Here is a 25,666-nt window from a genome sequence, read left to right as displayed (position 1 = left end):
CGTCTATCTAACTTTACGAAAGACACAAGAAGATATTGGAGGATGGAGTAGTGAGTTCTCTTGTTGGTTACAAATAACCAGAGGCAGGCAGATTTACGCTGTAAATACGGATATCATACAGGAGATACATTTGGGACATGCAAACACATGTGTTGCCTTTTCTTTACTGACTTTATGAAAGGTGTGCACACATGTGCATGTGCGGGGGTAAAAACAGACCAGTCCAACATGCCAGGTTATGAAAGGCTGGCGTGTGGCTCTGACAAAACCAGGTTTTGTTCTTGGCCTTAAAAGTCCAGGCTGGCCTTGAGTTCACGATATGGCTGAAGCTGACTTTGAACTCCTGCTTCACCTACCTCGTTCTGAGATCACAGGTACATACTACCATGCCAGACCACAGTTATTCTAAAAGAAAAAAAAAAAAGCACTTATGTTTCCAAATCTATTGGGATAAAGATTTTAAAATGTTCCCAGCCATTCGAGCTGGGTGGCAGTGGGAGAGAGGTTAGGGATGGATGTGGTTTTGCAATCACGGCTATGGAAGCCCTGGGTAGTTACACCATGTTCTGTGTGTATGCCAGGACGGCCTGTGTCGCGATTGAGTTTATTATTGCTTAATTGGGTCAAGTGGTGTGGGTTTTGCTTTTGCCCAAGATGGGTCAGTTTCCAAAGGGATGGAGAGTGCCTGGGGTTTTCACTGGAGTTATTGCAAGTCTGTTTTTAACAGTTTGGGGTAAGAAAGGTGGGTTGGTGAGCACCGCCAGCAACCACACGCGAAAGTGAGGAGGCTGTATCTGCATACCTGAGGAACAGTGATTGGTGGAGGTTAAGGAGACAGGCTGGCCTGATGATGCATACATAACTCGAATGCCAAGACTTGATCAAGAATCTGAGGCAGAAAGAAGCAAGCTTGAAGCCACCTTGGGCCGCATAGTGAGACTGCCTCAAAAAAATAAAGCTTGAAAAGGAAGTTAAGAACAAATAGTAACGTCTACCATTTATTAAATACCTACTGTATACCAGGTATTACCTAACTTGATTAACAAAATGACCCCTAAAGAGTTGCTTACAACTCTTCACGCTGTGTGTCAGGCGTTGGAACGAAGCATGGATGTGTTGAGTAACTTGCCCACTGTAAATGCTGGCTAGAACTCAGGCCACATGTAAGGCCTTCTAAACCGGGTCAGGTTTGGGAAAACTTGATCTTGGGAGCAAGACCAGGTCTTCTCACCTACACCTGCTGATCACACAGCTCTAAAACTTTCCTACCAAAGCCTTCTTGTTTTTCTGGTTCAAACACGTGTTGTTCATGTGTCTCCAAGGGGGAGTTCAGGAGAGGAGACGGGGGGAGGGAGGCATGGGAACTGCTGGGTTAGCTGGCTGGTTCTACATCTCGCAAAAGTCTTTCAGAGATGGTTACTGAAGCTTGAATCCCATGTGAGACCATGGCATTGTTGGTGTATGGAGTGGGGTAACGCCAGTCACCGGTTATCCACGGGATGCTTTGCCTTTCAGAGGACCTTTGACAAAGTCTGGAGGCAGTTTGGGTGCCACGTTCTTAGGGCAAGGAGGACTGAGGGTTCCTCCTCAGTTAGAGCTGGTGGAGGTTGGGCATGCTGCTAAGTATCAATACCACAGTGTACCCGGGAGCCACTCCCAGTAAAGAATTCTCCTGCTCTTTCAGTCGTGCTGAGAGTGAGAGCCTGCCTTCCAGGAGAGCCTTCACTGGGGCCACTGCTGAACGCAGGCTCCCGGCAGTGTTCTTCATCTTTTAAAAATGTTTTTAATGGGAGGGGATTGGAGTTTTTTTTTAATTTTGTGTGTGTGTGTGCACATGAGTGCAAGTGCCTGTGGAGGCCAGAAGAGGGCGTCAGATTCCCTGGAGCTGGATTACAGGAATCTGTGTGCAGATCAAACCCGTGTAAGAACAGTATGTGCTGTTGACTACCGAGTTGCCTCTCCAGCCTGTTTTATGTTTATTTATTTTACATTGCTGAGGATAAGCCCAGAGCACCACACGCACGCTACCCCTGCCCTAAGCCCCACCTTGGTTTTTCCCTCCTCCCCCTCCCGCCTCCCCCTCCCTTCCTCCCCTCTCTTTCTTCCACTGAAATCCTTCTAATTCACCGTGTAACTCAATCTGGCCTCGAGCTTTCTGGCTCCTGTCCAACAGTTTCATTTTGCATTTACCAAAATGTCTTATCTTTTTTGTTTTTGTTTTATTTTTCAAGACAAAATTTCTCTGTGTAACCCTGGCTGTCCTGTAGACCAGGCTGGTCTTGAACTCAGAGATCCACCTGACTTTGCCTTCTGAGTGCTGGGACTAAAGGCATGTGCCACCACGACTGAATTTTTTTTTTTTTTTTTTTTAATAAATTCTGAACGGAGCCAAGCTTCAAGAAAGTGTTAGTGTCTTTTCAGACTTAAAGACACTTGAAGCTTAAAGGTTTTATTTAGTAAGGTAGAATGAAGTTGTCCTACCAGAGCTGATGATGACGTCATGTAAAATGAAAACTATTTGTATAGCACCGTGGACTCCGGGGGAGAAGAGCTCCAGCAGAGGAATGGATGCCCAGATATAGCTACATTGTCAATATCTTTATGAAAACAGCAAACATTGGAGGATAACTAGAAACAAGCTCTGTGGACTAAGCAGATAATTTTCCTTTGAAGAAACATTTTTGGTCAATATTTGATGTCCTGTAGATTTGGAACAGGGAGATAAATACATTTGTTCTTGGCTGTTTACCTAATTTCCATAAAAAATTAATCACAGCTAACCCCACCATATTCCCAACCCTTGAGAAGTGGAGGCAGGAGGATTGAGGCGAATTTGAAACGAGTCTGCTCGACTCATGAAGTTCTACACTAGGGGCTGTAGCGAGACCCTCTCTCTCAAAAACCAAAATGGGACTAGTAGAATGGCTGAATGGGTAAAGGCCACTGTCACCAAACCTAAATGGAACCCACACAGTAGAAGGAGAGAACTGACTTCCCCAAGTTGTCCTTTGGCCACGGCACAGATGTACACACACACAACAAATAAGTGTAATAAAGCAACAAAAATTTAATTATAATCAAAGATGGAACATCCAAAGCCTGGGATTTGGGCATCATAGGGGAATGAATGCAGTTTCCTCTGCGAATTACCATGGATTCAGCTTTTCCTTCCTGTGATGGAAATGGAATACAGTTCTGTGAGCTCTTACGTTGCTCTGTGCATAAAACACCTTGTGTGTGTTGGAGGGGCTACATATGTATATATCCATTTGGGTATTTGCATGTGTGTTTATTAATACAGGTATATGTGAAGACAAGAGATTGAATTTTGGTCTTTCTGAGTGGAGTGCTACCTTAGTTTTGGAGACAGGGTCTCTCTCTGAACCTAGAACTAACAGATTTGGTTAGTCTGGTCGGTCAATGAGCTCCAGGGATCTGCTCATCTCTGCTCCCACCAGCATTGGGGTTACAGATGTTTGCTGTGACCCGGTGTTACAGATGTTTGCTGTGTCCCGGTGCTGGGGATTCTAACTGGGGGCTTCACGCTTGCCTGGCGGGCACTAACAGACTGAGCCATTTTCTCAGTACCTCTTTAGACTGAATAGATGGGGAAACTGTGTACTGAGGTTCTGAGAAATCCTCTCATGACTCTTTGTGCTGTGCCAAGTCAGTTAAGGCCAGAGCAGTTTTACGGGTTCCTTATTGGATCAGATTAAAGAACTGCTTATCCTGGTGTGTGCCTCCAGCAGGGTTTAAAGTATATGTGGACACTGTCATTCATTGAGGTTTTAGCTATGCAGTGTTTTGATTTTGTTTTTTTTTTTTTTTTCGGGATAGGGTTTCTCTGTGTAGCCCTGGCTGTTCTGGAACTCGGATCTGTAGACCAGGCTGGCCTCGAACTCAAAGATATGCTTGCCTCTGCCTCCAGAGTGCTGGGATCAAAGGCATGCATCACCACACCTGGCTTTAGCTATGCAAATTTAGTGTTGGATATGGAGTCCAGATTCCTTGTTCCCTCCCCATACCAAGTATTACAGGGGTGAGTTCATTCAGATTCTCTGGGGACGTCTTGTTCAAGCAATCCTTACTTTTCTTTCCTGGAAAACTGACTTTCGTACTTTACAGGTGGCTACTTAAACTTCACTCTGACTCTTGATTTTTTTTTTTTCCTACTACCAAGTATTGAACCTAGAACCTCACCCTGCTGGTTAAGTGTTCTGTTGCTGAGCTACATCCCCCAGTGTCGACTTTCTATACTTTTTACACTTGACTCTAATTCCATCTCACTTTTCATCTCTCAGTTCTAAAGAGGCCCAAGTTTTGTGTGGAACATTTGCACTCACACCTTAGTATTTGAGTTGCTTCTTCTCTCATATGTCTTGTTGAGGAAATCTACATTTATACCTATGAACTGTATCTGTGATCTGTAAGTGTCTTTGGTCTGTTTGTTTGTATGCCTGCTTTTGTTGTTGTTTGAGACAGGGTCTTAGTGTGTAGCCCCTGGCTAGCCTGGAACTTGGCTATGTAGACCAGGATTACCTCAAACGCACAGAGATCCTCCTGACTTTTCTTCCTGGATGTTGGAATAAAGATGTGAGCCACCACAGACAGCATTAATATCTTTCATAAAATATGACACTTTGTCCCAATTAATAGAAGATGCTCTGTGGTTTTGCTCAGGTCTTGGATACTGACTTCAAGTTAACAAAACTCTTCTGCAAAATTCTGTGTTGTATCCTTCCTTCCTTCCTTCCTTCCTTCCTTCCTTCCTTCCTTCCTTCCTTCCTTCCTTCTTCCTTTTCTCTTTTTGGTAGTAGTTACTCCTGACATTTACTTATTGGGTTGATACAGGCTCTTTATCAAGCATCAGAGATACAAAATGTGTACAGGATGCTCTGGGTGGTAAAGGCACCGCGTCTAGGTGAGATATGCAGCAAAAGAAGTCCTTTTGTGCCTTCCGTTCTGGGGTCCTCATTCCTTTGTCTGCTGATTTCTATCTTGTGACTACATTTACCTCCTGGAATAAGAGAAGACCCTTCTTTTAATGTTGCTGTGTCCTACTACAGAGAGATTGAATATTATGGAATATTCTAGATGCTATGATAGGAATCAGTGGCATAGGTTTCACTTGAAGACACATGGCAGGGGAGAAAGATGTCTGGAGGAGCCTAGTTAAGATGCGGCATTTAATATACTCGATGCTTGTGGAGCCTTTGTTCTGTGCCTGCTTCTGTTCCAAGCACTTTGCAAAGATGGTCTCATGTAATCTGTTGGAGAGCGTTATGAAGTTCATCTAGTTATTATCTTTATTTACAGATGGGGAAGATAGACAGTAAGTTAACCTGTGTTACAGAGCTAGAAAAGGCAGAATCAATGTAGACAATTATGCACCAGAATTAGAGATGAGTGAGTCTTTTCTTTTTTTCTTTTTTTTTTGAGCTGAGGATCAAACCCAGGGCCTTGTGCTTGCTAGGCAAGCATTGTACCACTGAGCTAAATCCCCAACCCTGAGTGAGTCTTGAAATAGATTCAGAGATGTGTTTCATAGAGCAACAAGCCTGAAAACACAGGGAGAAACTTGGTTATAAAGATCTCATCCTCTGGAAAAGACATTTTATAGACAGCAAAGAAAAGTGGAAGCTTTAAAAACTATCAAGAAAATAAGCTAACGCCAACTTCCTTTTTTTTTCCTTTGTTTTTGTTTCTTGTTTTTTTTTTTTTTTTTTTTTTTTTTTCGAGACAGGGTTTCTCTGTGTAGCTTTGCACCTTTCCTGGAACTCACTTGGGAGCCCAGGCTGGCCTCGAACTCACAGAGATCCGCCTGGCTCTGCCTCCCGAGTGCTGGGATTAAAGGCGTGCTCCACCACCGCCCGGCTCCTTTGGTTTTTCAAGACAGGGTTTCTCTGTGTAACAGTCCTGGCTGTCCTGGATCTCTATCTGTAAACCAGGCTGCCCTTGAACTCACAGAGATCCACCTGCCTCTGCCTTCCAAGTGCTGGGATTAAAGGCGTGCACCACCACCACCCAGCTGCCAACTTCCTTAAAAACCATATATATTTTTTGTTGAAACAGGGTCCCATGCAGCCCATGTTAGCCTTGCTCTGTAGCTGAGGGTGTCTTTGAACTCCTGATCCTCCTGGCTCCACATTGCAAATGCTGGGATTGTAGGCATGTATATTAGCTTGTGTTCCATTCTGCTCTTCTCACAAAGCTTTCTTTGAACCCTATTATAATTCTGTGTGCTGCTGTTCCCCAACATCATCTCACCCACTCCTATCTTAGCCCTGTGGAAACACCAGAAGAAACTCGGTCATCCGTAGATGGGGGGAGTCTTACGGCTCACTCACTCACTCAGTGCAATTCTTACATGATGAGAATGCACCGTGCTTCGTGCAGAGTTGCGCACTAACATGCTCGGCGAAAGAAACCAAGACAATGGAGTAGATGTGAGAAAGCTTTATAAAGATGCAAACCAGATAAGGCGAATCTCCGGTGTCACAATCAGTGACGATCTTACATCTTAGTGCTCATAAGATGTGAGTAGAACAAAGCCACAGTGATCTAATGTTTCCACGAGGTGGTTATTACATTTACAGCTGACACACGGCAGATAAGAAATCACATACGTAATACAGTGAGATCCCTTTCACAGGATCTCACCACAGCCCAGGCTGGTCTCTTAACTTCAGATTCTCCCGCTCCCATCTCCCTCCCCACTCCTGGGTTTATTAGGAGGCACCACATGCCTGGTTGATTGGGAGTCCTTATCTGCCATGTGTCAGCTGTAAATGTCATAACTACCTCATGGAAACATTAGGTCACTGTGGCTTTATTATATTCCATCTTTAGATGAAGGCTCTTTTTTTTTTTTTTTTGGAGGGGGGTATTGTTTTTTACTTAGTTCATTTTTTAATTTTCTCTGTGTGTGCCATTTGTGTGGATTCTCAAGGACAGATTCAGATCCAGAGTTGTCGGCGGTTGTGAACTGCCTCATGTGGGTGCTAGGAACTATCCTGGGTCCTCTGGAGGAGCAGCAGGTGCTCATAACCACTGAGCCATCTCTTCAGTCCCATGTTTGGATTTTTGAGACAGAGGCTTGTGTTAGTCAGAGTCCTATTGCTGTGAAGAGACACCAGGACCACAGCAATTCCTAGGAAAGGAAGCATTCCATAGGGCTGGCTTACAGTCCAGAGGTTAGGTCCATTATCATCATGGTGGCCTGAGGGCAGACCTGCTGGAGAGGGGGCTGACAGCTCTGCCTCTGGATCCACAGTGGGTAGAAGAGAGAGACACTGGGCCTGCCTGGGGCTTTTGAAACCTCAAACCACCCCCAGTGACTGACACACTTTCTAATCCTTCTCAAGCAGTGCCACTCCCTGACCAAGCATTCAAATATATGAGCCTATGAGGGCCATTCTTATTCAAACCACCACAGAGCTTATGTAGCCTAGGCTAGCCCTGAACTTCCTATATAGCTGAAGATGACCTTCAACTCGTGATCCTGCCACCTCAACCCAAGTGCTGGGTGGCAGAAGTGCACCACCAAGTTTGGCTATGAGGGCTCATTTTTTAAAAAATCTAAATATAATCGCATCATCCCCCCCCCCCTTTCCTTTTCCTCCTTTTGATCCTTTCCATGGAACTCCCTTGCTCCCTTTCAAAACCACAGCCTCTTTCTTTCTTTTTAAATATTTACTTATTATGTATACAGTGTTCTGCCTGCATGTGTCCCTGCAGGCCAGAAGAGGGCACCAGATCTCATTATGGGTGGTTGTGAGCCACCATGTGGTTGCTGGGAATTGAACTCAGGACCTCTGGAGGAACAGCCAGTGCTCTTAACCACTGAGCCATCTCTCCAGCCCCGGCCTCTTTTTTTAAATTGTTATTAATGTGTGTGTGTGTGTGTGTGTGTGTGTGTGTGTGTGTATGCTGAATTTGTAAACACAACCTGCTCAGCCCATCTTCTGTTACTTGTATGTATATATGTTTCAGGGCTGATTTCTTGGTATTGGATGGCTCATCCCTCAGGAAGACCATTTCTCCCACTCTCAGTGTGCATGTAGTTCTTTGTTTAGGGGTGGGGCCCCATGAGATGTGCATGTCTTTTGGAGTTATACTTTTTCATGTCTTGTTTAGGCAGCCACATTGTTGAGACATCACGGGTGAAGCTTCCCTGTCATGTCCAGGAGACATAATCTCACAGCAGATTTCCTGTTGCTCGGCTTCTTACAAGCTTTCTGTCCCCCCCCATCCCCCCTCGGCAATGTTCCCCAAGCCTTAGGTACAGGAGTGGTGGCGTAGGTGTGCACTGGGGTTGGGCTGGGCCCACTCTCGTTTGGGCTCACAACCATTTTGATTGGTTACAGTTTTCTGTAGTGGTTTCCGCCTGTTGTAAAGAGAAGTTTCTTTGGTGAGGGTTGAGAGCTACACCTATGTGTGAGTGTGTGCATATGTTTTTAGAATGCAGCGAGGAATTATGCTAGTTTAATGACGTGACAGATAGCCGTAGGTTCGCTAAGATCCATGACCTCTGTAGCCCCAGGGGTTCCTAGGTTTCTAATACCAGGCCTGATTTCCTTCCTGTTGAGTTCTTAAGTCCAGTCAGAGAGCTGTTGGTTACCACCAAAATATGAGTGCCGCAATTGCACCCCTAGGGTTATCATGCCGTGCTGGTTGTCATGATACACAGGCCTTTCAGCCGGGTAGGATTGTTGGCGGCTTCCTTCCGTTGGGAGCATAGTCCCCTAGGACCTGAAGGTGCCATGAAGCTAGGTGAGGACTAGTTCTTATCCCCACTCTCTCTCTGGAGGAGGGAACTAAAGCTGACTGAGCATTATTTTCTCCAGTTCAGGTAATATAGTAAATTGAACGAAAACGATTTCCTCTAAGTCTTGTTCTTTTGGTGGTCACTCAGGGGGGCAGCTGCACTTGGGTTATTGGTCCCGGGGACTGAGAGCGGAAGAAAGAGGCTGTCACTGAAGGTGGAGAGAGATAGGTAGTGTACAGAATCTCAGAGGGAGCTTTGTAAGTACACCCACCACCACCAATGTGCACGCAAGGGAGGCCTTCTTAGCATATGAGTTCAACCTTTCCCTCCCTTTCTTTCTCCCTTCCTCTCTCCTTCCTTCCCTCCCTCCCTCCTTCCCTTCCTTCCTTCCTTCCTTCCTTTCTTTCTTCATTTTTTTTCTTAGATAGTTAAGGGTCTTAAGTACAAATTAGGTGACCAAATTAAGTTAACAACAAGAGAATGCCTTTGACTTGGTTAAGATGTAGTGGAAGGGCGTTGGGTTGGTGCCAGCTTTGGGTAAACCCCAGCTTTCCCGAATGGCTGTGGAGTCAGAGGGCACGTTTTTCAGTTGGACGGGACCACAGGGGATTTCTGATTTGACATTCTATCCTGGGCAGACAAGCCTGTCCAGCATCAGTGGGACTCAGATCTGGTACCGGTGTGCACAGCTCCCAGACACTGCACTTCTAGGGATTTTATTCTACAGAAATGCAAATCGACTCAGAGAAATTAAACAGTTCTGCCCTAAAACAAGCATCCATTTGGACCCAAACAGACCCAGTTTCGGGGGCATTGCATTTATTTACTTATAAACAGGATCTCACTACGTATCCCTCGCTGGCCTGAAACTCACTATGTAGACAAGGATCTACTTCTGTCTCCCAAGTGCTGGGATTAAAGGCGTGTTCCCCTCTCCCCCTTTGAAAAATAGGGTCTTGCTTTGTAGTCCAGCCTGGCCTTGAACTCAATGATCTTTCTCTCCAGTTTCCCAAACGTTGGGATTGTAGGCCTGCCACCACCATGCCTGGTTAGAATTTTCTTTCATGTAACTTTGATCTGTGGAGCCTAGTTCTGTCCTCAAGAATAATATCACAGAAGATGTCTTTTGGGATGAAAGCCACCCTTCCAGGAAGGTGAAGGGTTGTAATGGTTTAGTTTCCAGAGTAACTCTGGGGTTCCAGTGATCCCCGGTGTCACCAAACCACCTACTAGGTAGGACAGACAGTCGCTACCTGTCATCTCTTGATGTGGTCCTCTCCACAACATCGTCCCGGCAAGGTAGATGGACTTTAGAACATCTTTTCTTTCTCTTCTTTCCGGGCTGGTCATGTAGGCATGCCCCTTTAATTCCATCGCTTAGGAGGTAGTGGGTGGCAGATCTCTGGGAGTTCCAGGCCAGCCTGATCTTACTTAGTGAGTTCTAATACATCCAAGGCTAAAGAAACCCTGTCTCAAAAAAAACTGGGAAAAAGAGAAAAAGGAAAGAAAGAAAAGAAGAAAGTAGATCAGTGTCACTTCCAGGTCACAGCAGTCACAGTCCACCTGGGTTCACCGGCAGGTCCACGGGGGCTCCAGGGGAGAAACACAGATTTTGCCACTAAGAATCAGACTAAACATGTCTTTTCTAATCTTACTTTCCTGGGTCGTGGTTAGTAAATATCTATTTTTTTGTCTAAAAGTCCTCTTAGTGAACTATTTTGGGGCATTTGGACTTTAGAGATTTCTTTTTTTTTGTTGTTTTTTGTTTTTTTGTTTTTTGTTTTTTCGAGACAGGGTTTCTCTGTGTAGCTTTGCACCTTTCCTGGATCTCACTCTGTAGACCAGGCTGGCCTCGAACTCACAAAGATCCGCCTGCCTCTGCCTCCCGAGTGCTAGGACTAAAGGCATGCGCCACCACCGCCCGGCTGAGATTTCTTTTTAAACCATCTCTTTAGTTATACATCACAGTTTTTATCAATCAACGTGAATTATTTGCAGAAGGGTAATGCCTCCACTCTCCAAGGACAGGTTTCCACCTGTCAGTACTAGGGTATCCTGAATTAGGCAAGCACTCTACCACTGAGCAAACATCCCCGGCTTTTAAAAGCTGGTTTGAGACAGGGCCTGGATAAGTTGTCGTGGCTGTCCTTAAACTCACTGGGTGACCTCTTACCTCAGCCCCCAAGTAGCCACATAGCTGGGATTATAGGTATGCACTACCATGGCAGACCTTATCCTAATGCCCTCTAGCTAACGCAGATAAGAGGAGAGGGCAGTGGGGCATGGCAGCATATGCCCTTGACCCCAGCATTCCAGAGACAGAGGCAGGAGGATCTTTGTGAGTCTTGGTTTACCTAGTGAACCCCAGGTCATCCAGGCTACACAGCAAGGAGAGAATGATTGGATGCCATGAAATACAGAACGCAAATACCCAAATCAATGATTTTTTTTTAAGTTTATTATATAATTTTAATTATTCATCATTGCAAAGCATTTGCGATACTTTAATCTTTCCTCCTTTTTTTTTTGTTTAAAGATCTTATTGGTTATATTTATTTGTTTAGTGTGTGTGCGCATGCTCACACCACAGCCTATGTGTGTGGAGGTCCCAACTTTCAGGAACTGGCTCTCTTCTTGCCCTGTTGGGGTCTCTGTGATTGAACTGGGGTCATCAGGCTCAGCAGCAACCATTTCTGCCCGCGGGGCCATCTTGCTGCTCCCCTGTCTCTCAGAGACAGGATCTCACCATAGGGCCCTGGCTAACTTGGAACTCACCATGTAGGACAGCACAGCCTTGAATGTGTACCTCTCCCTCCCTGGTGCTGTGATTTCGGGCTTGAGTCACCACACCCGGCCTTGGCGCTTGAACGTAGCATTTTCAAGTATGATCTTGGTCAGTAATAAATCTCCCGTGGGCTTTATTTCTCCTTAGAAACAGCCGAGAGAGTGGGTGGCAATCCTCTAGCCGCGTCAGCTGAAGGAGTTAATTTGTTTCTAATCTTTTGATCCTGGTCACACTGCTCTGCTATGCAATAAGACACTAAAGAATTTTCGGGAAGTGTTGGAGACTCCGTGTCGCTCTCTGCCTGAAAACCCATTGTGTGGTGTTCAGCTGGGCTTTGGTATGGACGCTGGCCCCAAAGTGCTGTTCTAGAAAACAGCTAGCTGTGTGCTGAGGGAAAAGAGACATCCTTGGTCAGGAGATGGGAATCTATCTTGCTGGGCTCCTTGCTCCTTACTGCTGGAGATAACGGAGGAAAAATTTTCGTGATGATATGCTGATTCACAGTCTGAACTGAGAGCTTTTCCTAAGCAGGCATGGTTGTGTGGTTTATTTGATTTTTTTTTTTTTTTTTTTTCTTCGAGACAGGGTTTCTCTGTGTAGCTTTGCGCCTTTCCTGGATCTCGCTCTGTAGACCAGGCTGGCCTCGAACTCACAAACATCCACCTGGCTCTGCCTCCCAAGTGCTGGGATTAAAGGCGTGCGCCACCACTGCCCGGCTTGATTTTTTTTTTTTATTAAGTCATTTTACAAAAAAAAAAAAAGTTCTAAACTTGTTTGCTCATTTTAGCTACCTTTAAGAACCAAGATTTTAATATTTAATTTTTTTGTTTGATTTTAATTTAAAAAATGTTTTTATTTGTGTGTGTGTGGGAGGGTTGGGGGTGGATTATGTCTGTGAATGTAATCCAAAGAGGTTGCGAGGTCCCCTGGAGTCAGGTTAGTTCTGAGCTGCCTGATGTGGGTGTTGGGAACTGGACTCAGGTCCTCTTCAAGAGGGATATGTGGTCTAAACCACTGGGCTATCTCTTCAGCCTGATTTTTTTGCTTTCTAAGACGGGATTTTGCTGTTTAGCCAAGGCTAGCCACAGCAATCTCTACCTTCAGCTTGCTTTAGTATTAAGATTATAGGCATGTATCACCACCATTCCCAACTTTCAGTATTTTGACTTAACTGTATTGCTCTTTTGAACTATTTTGGACTTACTGATACTGGGACTAGAACTCCAAACCTCTCTGTCTCCAACTAGCATGAGAAATGAAGCACTCGAGAGATCATTGAAGCCCTTCGTAACCTTCTCTGTAGTGGCCGCTCCCTACCCATGATGACTGTGTCCCCTCCCCACACTTGTCTTACTGCTTGAACTACATATTACTTGCACCCACCTGCAACTCGTACGCCTCTGTATTCTCTTTTTCTTTTAATTTTTGTGATTCTGGGGATCAAACCTAAGGCCACAAATAGGCCAGGTGAGCTCTAGAACTACAGCCACAGCCCTACCTTTCGTTGTTGTTTTTTCAAGACAGGGTTTCTCTGTGTAGCTTTGGTGTCTGTCCTGGAACTCACTCTGTAGCCCAGGCTGGCCTCGAACTCACAGAGATTCACCTGGCTCTGCCTCCCGAGTGCTGGGATTAAAGGCGTGCATTACCACCGCTTGGCCACATCCCTATTTTTTACTTCTTATTTTGAGGCAGGGTCTCATGAAGCTTCCCAGTTGGCCTTGAACTCACTCTGTAGCTCAGGTTAGCCTTGAACTTGCACTCCCCCCCCCAATCTTAGTCTCTGGAGGATCCAGAATCACAGGCCTGTACAACCATTCTTAATAGTTGGAAAAGTAGATCAAAAGAACAAACCTTTGTGACTTAAAAAAAACATGTGAATTTCACATTTCGGTGTCCAGAAGCAATTTTTCTCTCATAGGGAATAAAAGTTCTTACATACCCAGCGGATCTGAGCAGTTCTGATAGACACTGTAGGGTTCACAAAAGCCTGGACTGTGACCAACCTCTTGCTGGCGTGTGGGCACATATGGCAGGAGTGTAATCAGGTTAGGGGATGAGTGCTGTGCAGTCTGGGCCAGGAGGAGGCCGCCAAAGGAAACAAAGGCTTGATTTTTAAAAACCGGGAATTCTCCCGTCCTTTGCTTCCATCCCAGGAGATGAGGGCTCACTGACTGATGTCCCTTCCTGGCGTCGGTCCCCAGAGCGCCACCTCTTACCACTCTACCCCACTTTCTCTTGCTCTCCGTCTCCCCCCACACACACACAAGTCACAAGCCAGCATATTCCATCTGTCCTGTGACAGAAAGGATAGATCCCGGGACAGCTGCCTGTCCTCTTGAGAGTGCTCTGTGGGCTTGCCCTGCGTCTCCCGTTGGTCCCAGGAGGCACACCGTGTTCCGGGCATTTGCCTTGGTTTCTGTCTCTTCGGCTTCTGGCTTATTGCTGGCAGAGATAGTGTCCACACTGGCAGCGGAAAAAGCAGCATAGAGTAACTGAGCAAATAAGTAAACTTTTAAATATTGACTGCAGGAGTGAGGCCTGGTGGTATAAACCTTTAATCCCAGCACTTGGGAGGCAGGGGCAAGAGAATCTCTGTGAATTCGAGGCTAACCTGGTCTACATAGTGAGTTCTCGGACAGCCAGAGCTCCGTAGCAAGACCCTGTCTCAAACAAAACCACCAAAAATTAAAACAAAACAAAATAATAAAAAAAAAAAACCCAAGGGGGGGGGGTAGGGAACAAACTGAGGTGATTTCAGTTTCTTCTGCAAGAAAATAAGAACACAGACTCAAAGTAATACTCCTTCCTTCTTTCTTAGTCGAGGGTTTTCTGCTTTCCCCAGTGAGAATTCTGCAGCTGTGGTTATGTGATTTCATCTTCCAAGGCTAGCTGAGGAATGTGTAGTGATAAGCCCCAGCGATAATCCATTGGTGAGGTTTATGGACTCTGGGGCCAGGCTGCACATCTGTGAGTGGTCAGACCTTGGTGTTTGGTTAGCAAAGAAAAGGAGAATGCCTCTTGCAGGGGACACTGAGGTGCGTGCCAAAAAAAAAAAAAAAATAGAATGCAAAAGATTAGTCATACAATAATTCTCAGCCATCAACGTCGAAGCATGTCTAAGTGATGAAAGACTGTGAACACAGAAAATGATAGATGCTACGAGATGAACACTCAAGGTCGAGGGTGATAAAGGCTATATAGAAAGGGTAACAGGATAGAAGTAAGGGAAAGGGGCATCCTGAAGGACTTCCTGAAGGAGGCGGCGAGAAAGCAGCATGATGAAATGTACAACGGGAATGTTCTAGGCTCAGACAGCCTGAGCAGAGGCACCAAAGCAGAAGTACATGAGACTGTCCACAGAAGCGGAGAGCAGAGAACTGACTGACCGACCGCCTCCAAAGGGAAGGGAAGAAGGAGTGGAATGGCTGTGAGGTCTGCCTTGGCCAGGCTGGGTCTGGATGACAGTCTGTGTGCCCACGTCCAGAGAGCCTCCCCGGCTGAGCTCTGACCTCAGTTCTGCAGGACTGCCGGATGACAGAGGCCTTGACTTTTTGGTGTCCTGGCCCAGTGTCCCTCCAAACAGATTTGCTATCTCATTACAAAAGACAGCTTACAAAACAGTCCGAAAGAACCACATTGTACTTCTGTCGTTTCCAAATCAAGAGGAGGATCCCGGCTCTAGCAGGATGTGTTCTCGTTCGGGCTGGTGAGTTTTCCGCAGTGGACGAAAGAGGCCATGGTGGAAACTGTCACATTTGAAGTGAGCAGAAGTGGGGAGGAGGACAAGGATTTCCCTGGCCATTTCCTGGGCCTGTCAGCGATGAGCTTTGATGGCTGTGTGGGCTCCTGTGACGTGGCTTCAGTGGAGCCTTCCCTTATTCAGGTACAGTTCCATTCTTTTCCTCTGTACAGCATCCATCAGAGCGTGGAAAGCTATTTAATGTGTATGTTATAAAGCGCGCCCCAAGTGGTTTTCATTGACACTAAGTTGGGTAGCGACTAGGGTTGAGAATGCTATTTGGGCATCTACATGAGGGAACAGGAAAGGATCAGTGTGAAACCTGAACCCCTGCATCAAAATTTCAAGTTCCCATCCCAGCATCTCAGACCTGCAAAACAGGGATCTGGTTGCAAAGCCTCAGAAGTGTGTGTGTGTGTGTGTGTGTGTGTGTGTGTGTGTGTGTGTGAGAGAGAGAGAGAGAGAGAGAGAGAGAGAGAGAGAGAGAGAGAGAGAGAGAGAGAGACTAGGGACTATAGGGACTGAACCTAGGGCCTTGTGCATCCTAGATAAATGATCTACCACTGAGCTATACTTCCAAATCTCTTTTTATCTTTTATTTTGAGACAGGGTCTTACCAAGTTCCCCAGGTTGTCCTTGAACTTCTTCTGTAGCCCAGAGTCTTACTTTTCAGTTGCCGTGATAAATGACCGCAACCAAGTCCAGTTTTAGAAGGAAGGCGTTTTTTGTTTTGTTTTGTTTTGTTTTTTGTCTTACAGTTTCAGAGGGAGAATCCCTAACGGTGGGAGAGGCATGGCATGGCAGCTGACATCCTGAACAGGTTCTTCAACCCCAGACATGATACAGAGAGAGTGAACTGAAAGTTAGGGCAGGCTAAAACCACACACCACAGATCCCTTATTTTCTAGCTGTAAAAAAAACTAAGCTCCAAGGAAGTCATGTGATCAGCACAAAATTATGCATGATGTTATCTAGAATATATGCCCCTTGTTTGCATACAGTGGTCCAGATCCCCGCTGTTAACCTCATCATCCTGGCATCTGGCCTTAAAACGTTGGGAGCCGAGAGAGTCACTGGTGGTGGCCTGGTTCCTAAAGGCCTCACTCCTAAAGGCCCCGTTCTCCCGGGATGACTCTTCCTGGCTGCCACTGCTCATCACTTGCCTGTCCTTGGAGTGAGATGCTGCAGGATACCTGAGGAGATGGAGCCAGCACTGAAAGTGGTGGAAGGTAGGGACCGGTTAATGGGATGAGCTCTTCTCATCCTGCTTGTGGCTGATTCTGTGGCAGTCTTTACACCAAGCCTCCAAAGGCAAAGCCATCCAGAATACAGGGCAGCTGTGTCCCACTCAACACACATTTTGGAGGAGAGGGATTGGTCGCATCCCTGGCACTGATCCCTCTCCTCCCTTAAACACGCTAAATTTTTAAGTTCACCCCTCTTAGGCATTTAGCACAGGGCCCTAGTGGTGTGAGAAGAAAGAAAAGAATGTTACCTTGCCTGTCACCTTCCAGCCTACCAAAGGACACCCACCCACTCTGCCTTCTCCCTAGAATGTATTCGTTTACTCATTCAAAAAATATTTCCAGAGTGCCTGCTGTTTGCCGGGTGTTATAGTTTGGACATTGGCAACAAACAAGCATCTCCCCCACCACACACACACACACACACACACACACACACACACACACACACACACCCGCCCAGTGTCATGCTTGAACAACGACCCATCTGGGTCTCAGTTGTCAGAGGAGGTAGTTAATGATTTTGTGTGATCGTGAGCTGAGATGACTCAGTCTTGTGGAGGTGCCCGAGTTTGCTTTGGTTTTGCTGTTGAGTGTGGATGCTGAGACAAGTTTGGACCTGAAAGGCAACACTTGTGGTTACTCTGGTTGAGCACGACTGCCACGTGAGGTGAGGTGATCCCAGGCAGGGGGATGTGCAGGCCTTTTCTTTACACGTCTTTAGATGTCAGTTTATTAGAGCCTAATGAAACAATTAGAGATGAATATGGAGTAATTGTGTTCCTTTCTAACTTGTGCAATAAAACCCATGGTTTTTTCTGAAGATTGCAGCCCTGCTCTGATGCTCTCTCTCTGTGGAGCGCAGAGAAGCTTGGTCCTGATCGTCTCTCTTTTCTTTTTCATCTGGCAGGTGAATTCCATCCCATACCAACCACCCCTGCTGTTCACAGCTAATTTTTCAAGTAAACACAAGAAACTCCATTTTTCCTAGTTTAACTAACATGGAAACGCCTAATCCTCTTAGTTTTCTTGATTTTTTTGCAAGCCAAGATTTGTTGGGATAAAAACCTTTAAGCAGTCAGTCACGTGGACTAGGTACTCATTCAGTGACCCTCAAGTGAAATCTGCTAGAACAGCAAATCGATGGCTTAAGACTGCCATTTGCTCGGCTAATTTTCAACTCCGGGTTGAGCAACTTTAATGGAAACGGTGAATGCGGACAATTAATCTTGGTACAGAGGGAACAGGCACTTCACGTTATTACCTAAGGCCCCACTCCGCTTTCAGATCCCTCTATTTTTAGCCTGTGAGAGAAAATAAACCCCAAAAGCCATGGGCTGTAACTGTCCTGTCCAGTACAACGCCCATGCCATTGTGACTACTGAAACGTTGCAGTATGGCTTGCGTGACGGGGGCCAGTTTAAATTGATATCAATTTCCATTTAAAAACAGAAGCCATGGGCCAGGTATGGTGGCACATATCTAGAGGCAGAGGCATGTGGATCTTTGTGAATTTTAGGCCAGCCTTGTCTACATAGAGAGTTCCAGGCAGCTATCAATACATAGTGGAGGCCTTATCTCAAAAAAAAAAAAAAAAAAAAAAAAACGAAACAGACAAGCAAACAAAATCTGTGGATGTGTTGAGCTCTTTTATGCTATTAGCACCCCGTAGTTTTGTTAAGGTAGGGTTACAATCCGGCACAGTTGTGCTTAAATGTCAGACCGCCTGTTTTCTGTATTTGACCTTGGACTGATGCTTTAAATTTGTTAAGCTTTGGTTTTCTTGCCTATGAAGTGGCACAGTAGGGCCTGAAGAGATGGCTCATCGGCTAAGAGCACTGGCTGCTCTTCTAAAGGACCCAGGTTCGGATCTCAGCACTTAATGGCAGGACACAACTGTAACTCCGGTTTCAGGGACTCTGATGCCTTCTCCTAGCTTCTGTGGGCACGAGGCACAAAACTACACTCATGGAGACAAAACACCCATACACAAAAAAAAGTGGAAAAAGGAGAAAATGAATGGTTCAGTAAATAGGCTCCAGTTTATACTATCTGAATGGAGACTAAAGTATTTAACACGTGTAGAATGCCTGGCCCACAAGAAACACCCATTTCTCGTGGTTGTCCAGATGATGTGGGGCTGTGGCGCTGGCTGTAGTTTGTGTAGTCCTGGGGGTTGAATCCGGGGCCTTACACCTCCCAGACTTCGGAGTGCTCCACCACTGAGCTACCTCCCCACCCCCCGGGTACCCCCATTGTCGGTGTTAGCGGCGTTCTAAGTACAGTGGCGTTCTCAAAATCATTCTCCGCCATCTTCCGCTGGTTCCTGAAGGACTTTGTCAGGGTTGTTCGTCTGCATTTTGCGTTTAGTGCTAAAAGTACGTCTAAGCTGGGGCTGGAGAGAGGGCTCAGCGGTGTAGGAATGCGCTGCTCTCGCCAAGGACCGGGGTTCTAATTCTAGCACCCAGGTCAGGTAGCTAGCAACTGCCTGGAACTCCGGCTCCACTGGATTGGACACCTCTTCCGTCTGGCCTCCTGGTGCACCCGAACTCACAGGGCATGCCCCCACATACTCATACATTTTAAGGGAAAAAAAAACTTTAAAAAAAAAAACAGACACTTGTGTATGATCTTCTTGTGATCAAGCCTAGCGACCTGAATTTACCTCGTCTTAATCTCCATAGCCATTCTTTGTATCCATTCCGCCGTTAGCCTGCAATCTGAATTCGCTTTTATTCATTTTTTTCCCCCTCTGAACTTGGCAGAGTCTATGCAGTTTACAAAGTTTTACTTGTCCGTGTGTATAAAGCACCTGTTATACTCCAGGACCTCTGATCGGTGCTGGGACGCAAAGATGCAGACTAAAATCCCCGGCTTCCAGGAGCTTGCTACCCGGAAGGGAGTCTGTAACTAAGGCACTCAGATGTCACAGGTGGGGAGGGAAGGCGGGACCGAGTGGGCGGGGACAGGACGGAAGCAGTGGCCTCTACCAGGCAGGCAAGAAGGAGGTTGCAGAGGACGCGACAAGTGTGGTCACACTGATGGCTGAGTCCGCGCTGTGCATGGAGCGCAGGCTGAGGAAGTAGAGACCCGAGTGTAGACACCCGAAAGGACTTGAATGTCTTTAAGAAGAGTGGGGTGGGTCACGGCATGAAAACAGGAATTAGGGCCAATTTGACAGGGACAGACTGGAGCGGTCCGAGAGGATAGGTCACACCGTGTTTTCCTAATAATAGTGAGCAGCACACCAGGTCTCGGTTTGGGAAAGATCTCTGGCAACAAGGACTCTGGCTGGGCTGAGAGTTCTTCTGAAGCTACTGAGAGCCTAGTTGACTCAGCTGAGGTGTTTGTGGTGGGGAGAGAGAACGGAGTGAAGGGAGCCGAGTCTAGGCACCAGCGTTTTGGTGTCCCTTGCTTTCTTTTCCTCCTCTTGGGTCTGGTGTCCCACGGCCAGCTCCCTGATTGATACAGGCACCCACTGCATGCTCTCAGAGCTCTCCAACCGAGTGTGAATTCCTGTGTGCCCATGTTTGATACTCATTAGACACTTACTCTATTCTAAAGCTTCGGGGAAGCAGCCTTCACTAAGGTGACATTCTGCAATTCCAAGCAACAGTTGCTTAATTACTTTGGGAGGTTGGGCGTGAGAGAGAGGGTCCATTCTCTCTCCTCTCACACCTCCCCTGTCTCTCTTTCTCTGCCTCACTTCCTGCGATCCTGGGGATTGAACCCAGAGCTTCACACACACACACACACACACACACACACACACACACACACACACCACATTGTACTCCTGAGCTATGCTCCCAGTGCCAGACTCTCAGTAAGAAACAGATGTACACTCCAGCAGGATAATTGATAGGCGCTAAATAAAATAATTCTCAGGCCAGGTACTCCAAGGAAAAGATGAGAACTACTGCTAAGAACCCAGCTAAGGAAGGAGCTGTAGAGATTGCTTGGCAATTAAGAATGCTTGCTGCTCTAACAGCAAGGACCTGCATTTGGTTCCCAGCACCCACATCAAGCCGCTCACAATGGCTGAGACTCCAGCTCAAGAGAATCTGACGCTGGTCTTCTGGCCTCTGAGGGCACCAGAACACACGTGCACACACTCCTAGCCCCATAATAAATCTTAAAAACAAAACCCAAAACCAAAGAACCTAGCAAAGATAGTTAAAGCCAGCCAGCCCGCTGTCACCAGCAGAACCTGGGGATAAACAGTGGACCCTTCTCTATACTTCCAATCACTCATCTTCTGCCCGGACCTCCAACGACTGAACTGGTGCTCCAGGGCAGGAGAGCTGACTCTGCAGGGATTGGCCTGCAGGATGCAAAGGACAGGAGTAGGGGAGCCCCACGACACCCTGGCTGTGAAGGGTTTATCTGCTAACCTGGTGCAAACAGAACAATAAAGCACAGGAGCCATTCAGACGTCTCTGTGTCTGCACTGCACCGGCATCTAGAATATTCTGGGAGGGATCCGTTCTCTGTGTGTACGATTCTGAACCTGACTGAATGGTGTGCGGAACCTTGCGAAGTACTATAGTTCTGAAACCAGTGTTTTGTGTAAATCTTAGCAATGATAAAGGCTTTAACCTTCCATAAGAGCATCCCTGTGCTTACCCAGATGTCCAGGATGCACTGTAACATATGGTCCTTGTGATGTTGCTTTACCTTTTAAAAATCATTTGCACATATGAGTTGTATAGAGAGGTATTATTATGTCATTTCCCTACATATAGTTTATAACATTGATCATATTCATCTCCCTCTTTTACCTTGTCTTACCTCCTCATGAGTATCCCTAGTAGTCCTGTTCTACTTTCTTGCTTTGTGTTTTAAAGACAGGTTCTCACTATGCAGCCTTGGCTAGTCTGGAACTCTGAGATCAACCTGCCTCTATCTCCTGAATGCTGGGATTAAAGGTGTGAGCTACCACCGCCCGGCCATGCCTGACTTTTTGAGACAGTGTCTAGGATAGCCCAGGCTGGAACCATCTTCAGCAGCCTAAAGGGGCGTTGCAGTAGGGTTTTGGACTGCCTTGTTGGGAACACAGAGCTGAAGGCTGTCCCGATGAGTCATACTTACTTTCCCATGCTGTGGGAGATGTAGATGGGACATCAGGGGACAATGTCCCTGCCAGAGGGTGCCAGTGAGGGCAGTTCACAGTTAGTTAACCAGTGAGTGCAGTCCACAGTTAGTTAACCAATGAGGGCAGTCCACAGTTAGTTAACCCGTGAGTGCAGTTCACAGTTAGTTAACCAGTGAGTGCAGTTCACAGTTAGTTAACCAGTGAGGGCAGTTCACAGTTAGTTAACCAGTGAGGGCAGTCCACAGTTAGTTAACCAGTGAGGGCAGTTCACAGTTAGTTAACCAGTGAGGGCAGTCCACAGTTAGTTAACCAGTGAGTGCAGTTCACAGTTAGTTAACCAGTGAGTGCAGTTCACAGTTAGTTAACCAGTGAGTGCAGTTCACAGTTAGTTAACCAGTGAGTGCAGTTCACAGTTAGTTAACCAGTGAGGGCAGTCCACAGTTAGTTAACCAGTGAGGGCAGTCCACAGTTAGTTAACCAGTGAGGGCAGTCCACAGTTAGTTAACCAGTGAGGGCAGTCCACAGTTAGTTAACCAGTGAGGGCAGTCCACAGTTAGTTAACCAGTGAGGGCAGTCCACAGTTAGTTAACCAGTGAGGGCAGTCCACAGTTAGTTAACCAGTGAGGGCAGTCCACAGTTAGTTAACCAGTGAGTGCAGTTCACAGTTAGTTAACCAGTGAGGGCAGTCCACAGTTAGTTAACCAGTGAGGGCAGTTCACAGTTAGTTAACCAGTGAGGGCAGTCCACAGTTAGTTAACCAGTGAGGGCAGTTCACAGTTAGTTAACCAGTGAGGGCAGTCCACAGTTAGTTAACCAGTGAGGGCAGTTCACAGTTAGTTAACCAGTGAGGGCAGTCCACAGTTAGTTAACCAGTGAGGGCAGTTCACAGTTAGTTAACCAGTGAGGGCAGTTCACAGTTAGTTAACCAGTGAGGGCAGTCCACAGTTAGTTAACCAGTGAGGGCAGTTCACAGTTAGTTAACCAGTGAGTATACAGCTTGTTTCTCCCCAGAGCTTGTCTGCCTGTTGGCACTCTGATGACGATCAGTGGGCCTCCTCTTCAGCATCCCTCCTAATTAGCTAACCCAACCTCGTGCCCGGCAATCCTGATCTGGTGTCTATCCTGGTGTTCTGAGGAATTCTCAGAGTCTCAGGAGAAAAATAGAGTGTAGGTTCCAAAAGGAGAAACAAATATCGCTTGTTTGATATGATTATATTTTTAAAAAAGATTTATTTATGTAATGTGCACTGATGTTTTGCATGTATACACTCTGCGATATGATTATCCAAGTCATAATCGTAATCGTAGATCAGAAACATGGGCGAGAAAAGGATTTGGGCCGAGGAAGTCACTTGGATTCTAAACTAAATTTTTTTTTACATGTTTGTATGTGTGTAGTTTGTGTGTACACACACATACATACGTGTGGTGGTGCCATGGCACACGTGTGGAAACCAGGGGGCAATTTGGGGCAGTCATTTCTCTACACCGTGTGGGTCCCAGGAATTGAACTCGGGTTGTCAGACTTGGCGGCAAGTGCCTTTAGCCGCTGGGCCATCGCTGCAGCCCTGACACTCTTGCTGTGTTTTGTAAAGTAGTAGAACATACATTTAGCAAGTCTGGGTGGCGTGGAATCACACGACTTTGTTAATTAAGCTGAGTTCAGTCGGACGGTGGGTTGGTCAGAAGTCTGTGACATTGCTGCATTGGAAGTTAGACTGAACTGAAATTTGGGGATCCTCTGAAAGCATATATTGGACTGTGAATACGATTTTTTTTTTTTTTTTTTTAAATACGAGAATGATCAGTTTGGGAGGAAATGTTCCGGGCTCTGGTTGGCCAGCAATTACCCTAAAGTCCTCTTTCCCAATGGAGCCATCTCTCCAAGATGGCTGGGAAAATGGCAAAGAGACCCACAGGGAGGAACGCTTTGCAGGTTCCCGCCAGAGCTCCTTGGAGAGGTGCTTTCTGCATGGGAGTGGGGGTGCTCTGGTGTGAAAGGGGTGTCTTAAATTAGATAAGCCAGGTCTCTCTCCGTTAAGGCACATCATTCTAACAAGTTATACACAGAACTTTACCTACACAGAGAATCTGAACTAGCGGCTTCTACATCTAATGTAAGGTGTGATCCATTCCCCATTCCCCTTTTAATTTTAAGTCAGGGTCTATTGCAGCCCAGGCTAGCCTCTGACTCACGGCAATCCTCCTGCTGTAGCCTCTCAAGTGCTGGGATGGCCGCCTGCACCACTAAGCCCGTCTGATTTAGGATTGATTCCAGTTATTATGGTTAGTGTGCCAGACAGTTAGTTAGGCGCTTTTTGAATTCGGAAGCAGGGTCTCATGGGTAGCCTTGGCTGGTCTGGAACCTACCGCTAGCCATCAAGCTGGCTTTAACTCAGGGATCCGCCTGCCTCTGCTTCCCAAGTGCTTGGATTAAAGGCGTGTGCCACTGCTTTGTATACAGTCAACTCCTGGTGGGGAACTGAGGCATGGAGAAGTCACCGCTTCCTAGTACCCTGATAGGTCACCTGATGTGAGGGTGAGAGAGACAGAAAAGGCTCCCCAAAGGTAAGTGTACAGGTGTAAGGGCAGAGTAATTTAAGTTGTTGTGCCAGATAAGGATGTGGGAAGAAAATCTAAGGTGACTGGAAGTGAAGTAGAAATACAGGCAGAAGGAGGCCATGCAAGCTCAGAAATGTCTTAAGCTCCAGGGTGTAGGGGTGTAGACTCCTACATGCCTGTCTTTGGTTTCTCTGGTACCTCTGTCTGTCTTATCATCAGTTTGTGCCCATGGGGCTATGGGGCAGCCAAATGCTGAGTTTGAAACTTGATGGGAAGACTTTTTTTAAAAAAATGTTTGTAGGTTTTTTTTTTTTAACCATAAGATTATTATACTTAAAAAAAGAAGTCCGAAATGAAAAAAAAAGAAAGAAAGAAAAGAAAAAAGGAAGGAAAGAAAAAGAGAAAGGAAGAAAAGAAAAAAAAATGAAGATCAGGAAAGCGAAAACAGTATTTTAAATTTTAAAACATTTATTTGAGACAGGACTCCACCGCCCAGCCACGGCTATCTTAGAACTCACTGTGTAGACCAGGATGGAATTAAAAGCATGCACCACCACACCCAGCTCTTGAAACAAGACTTCCAAAAATTGAGACCAGCCCTGTGTGGTGGTGCACACCTTTAATGTCCTGGAGGCAGAGGCAGGCAGAGCTCTGAGTTTGAGGCCAATCTGATCTTATATAGGCAGTGTACACAGTGAGAACCTGTCTAAAAAATAACGAACGGTGGATTGGTGGTTGAATAAATAAATATGAACTAGTCTTCTGTCATGGCTCTCTCCAGGCTGTTTTCCAGAGCCCTGTTCTCACAGTGATTAGCTCCTGGGGCCATGGGAGGTGGGGCGTGCACACAGCTGCTGAGGAGAACCCTCGTGAGCAGGAGTTGTTTGGGGAAGTACCAGTGGCTGTGCTTTGCTTGGGGTGTGCAGGAGCTGCATGTGAGTCCAGACACCAGGGAGACGGGCCTCAGTCTCTTTCCCAGAACTGAAGCTGCCGTGGGTGGGCTCAGCTCTGCTCTAAGGAAACTTTTCTGAAACTGAGCCAGCCCATAAGGAACTGGGCAGTCATGTGTTTGTGAGTGATTCACTGAAGGCCTCTTCCTGATCACGTGACTCTGAGGCCACCAAGTGTGCACTAGGCTGGGAGTCAGCGATTCATGGCCTTTCCAGGGGCACTTATTTGAGCAACTCCTGTTTTTCTCCTGGTAAAATCCCGTGTAGACTGGCTGACCCTAGTAGCCACCAGCTCTCTGATCCTGGGAGAGCTTATTTCATGGCAGCTTGTCTTAGTTTCTTCTTCTGTAAAATGGGCACAATATCTATTACCTAATGGGACTAAGACTTCAGCTATCGATATTATTATTCTGTGTGCATGTGGACACATGTAGTATGACGTGCATGTGGCGTCAAAGGACTACTCTTGTGGAGTCAGTTTTCTCCACCTTTCCATGAGCCCCAGAGTTTAAACTCAGGTTGCC

This window comes from Peromyscus eremicus, chromosome 10 (assembly GCF_949786415.1).
Source record: "Peromyscus eremicus chromosome 10, PerEre_H2_v1, whole genome shotgun sequence".
NCBI classification, from domain to species: Eukaryota; Metazoa; Chordata; class Mammalia; order Rodentia; family Cricetidae; genus Peromyscus; species Peromyscus eremicus.
The sequence above is the reverse complement of the archived record's forward strand: the minus strand, read 5'-3'. Positions refer to the sequence as shown.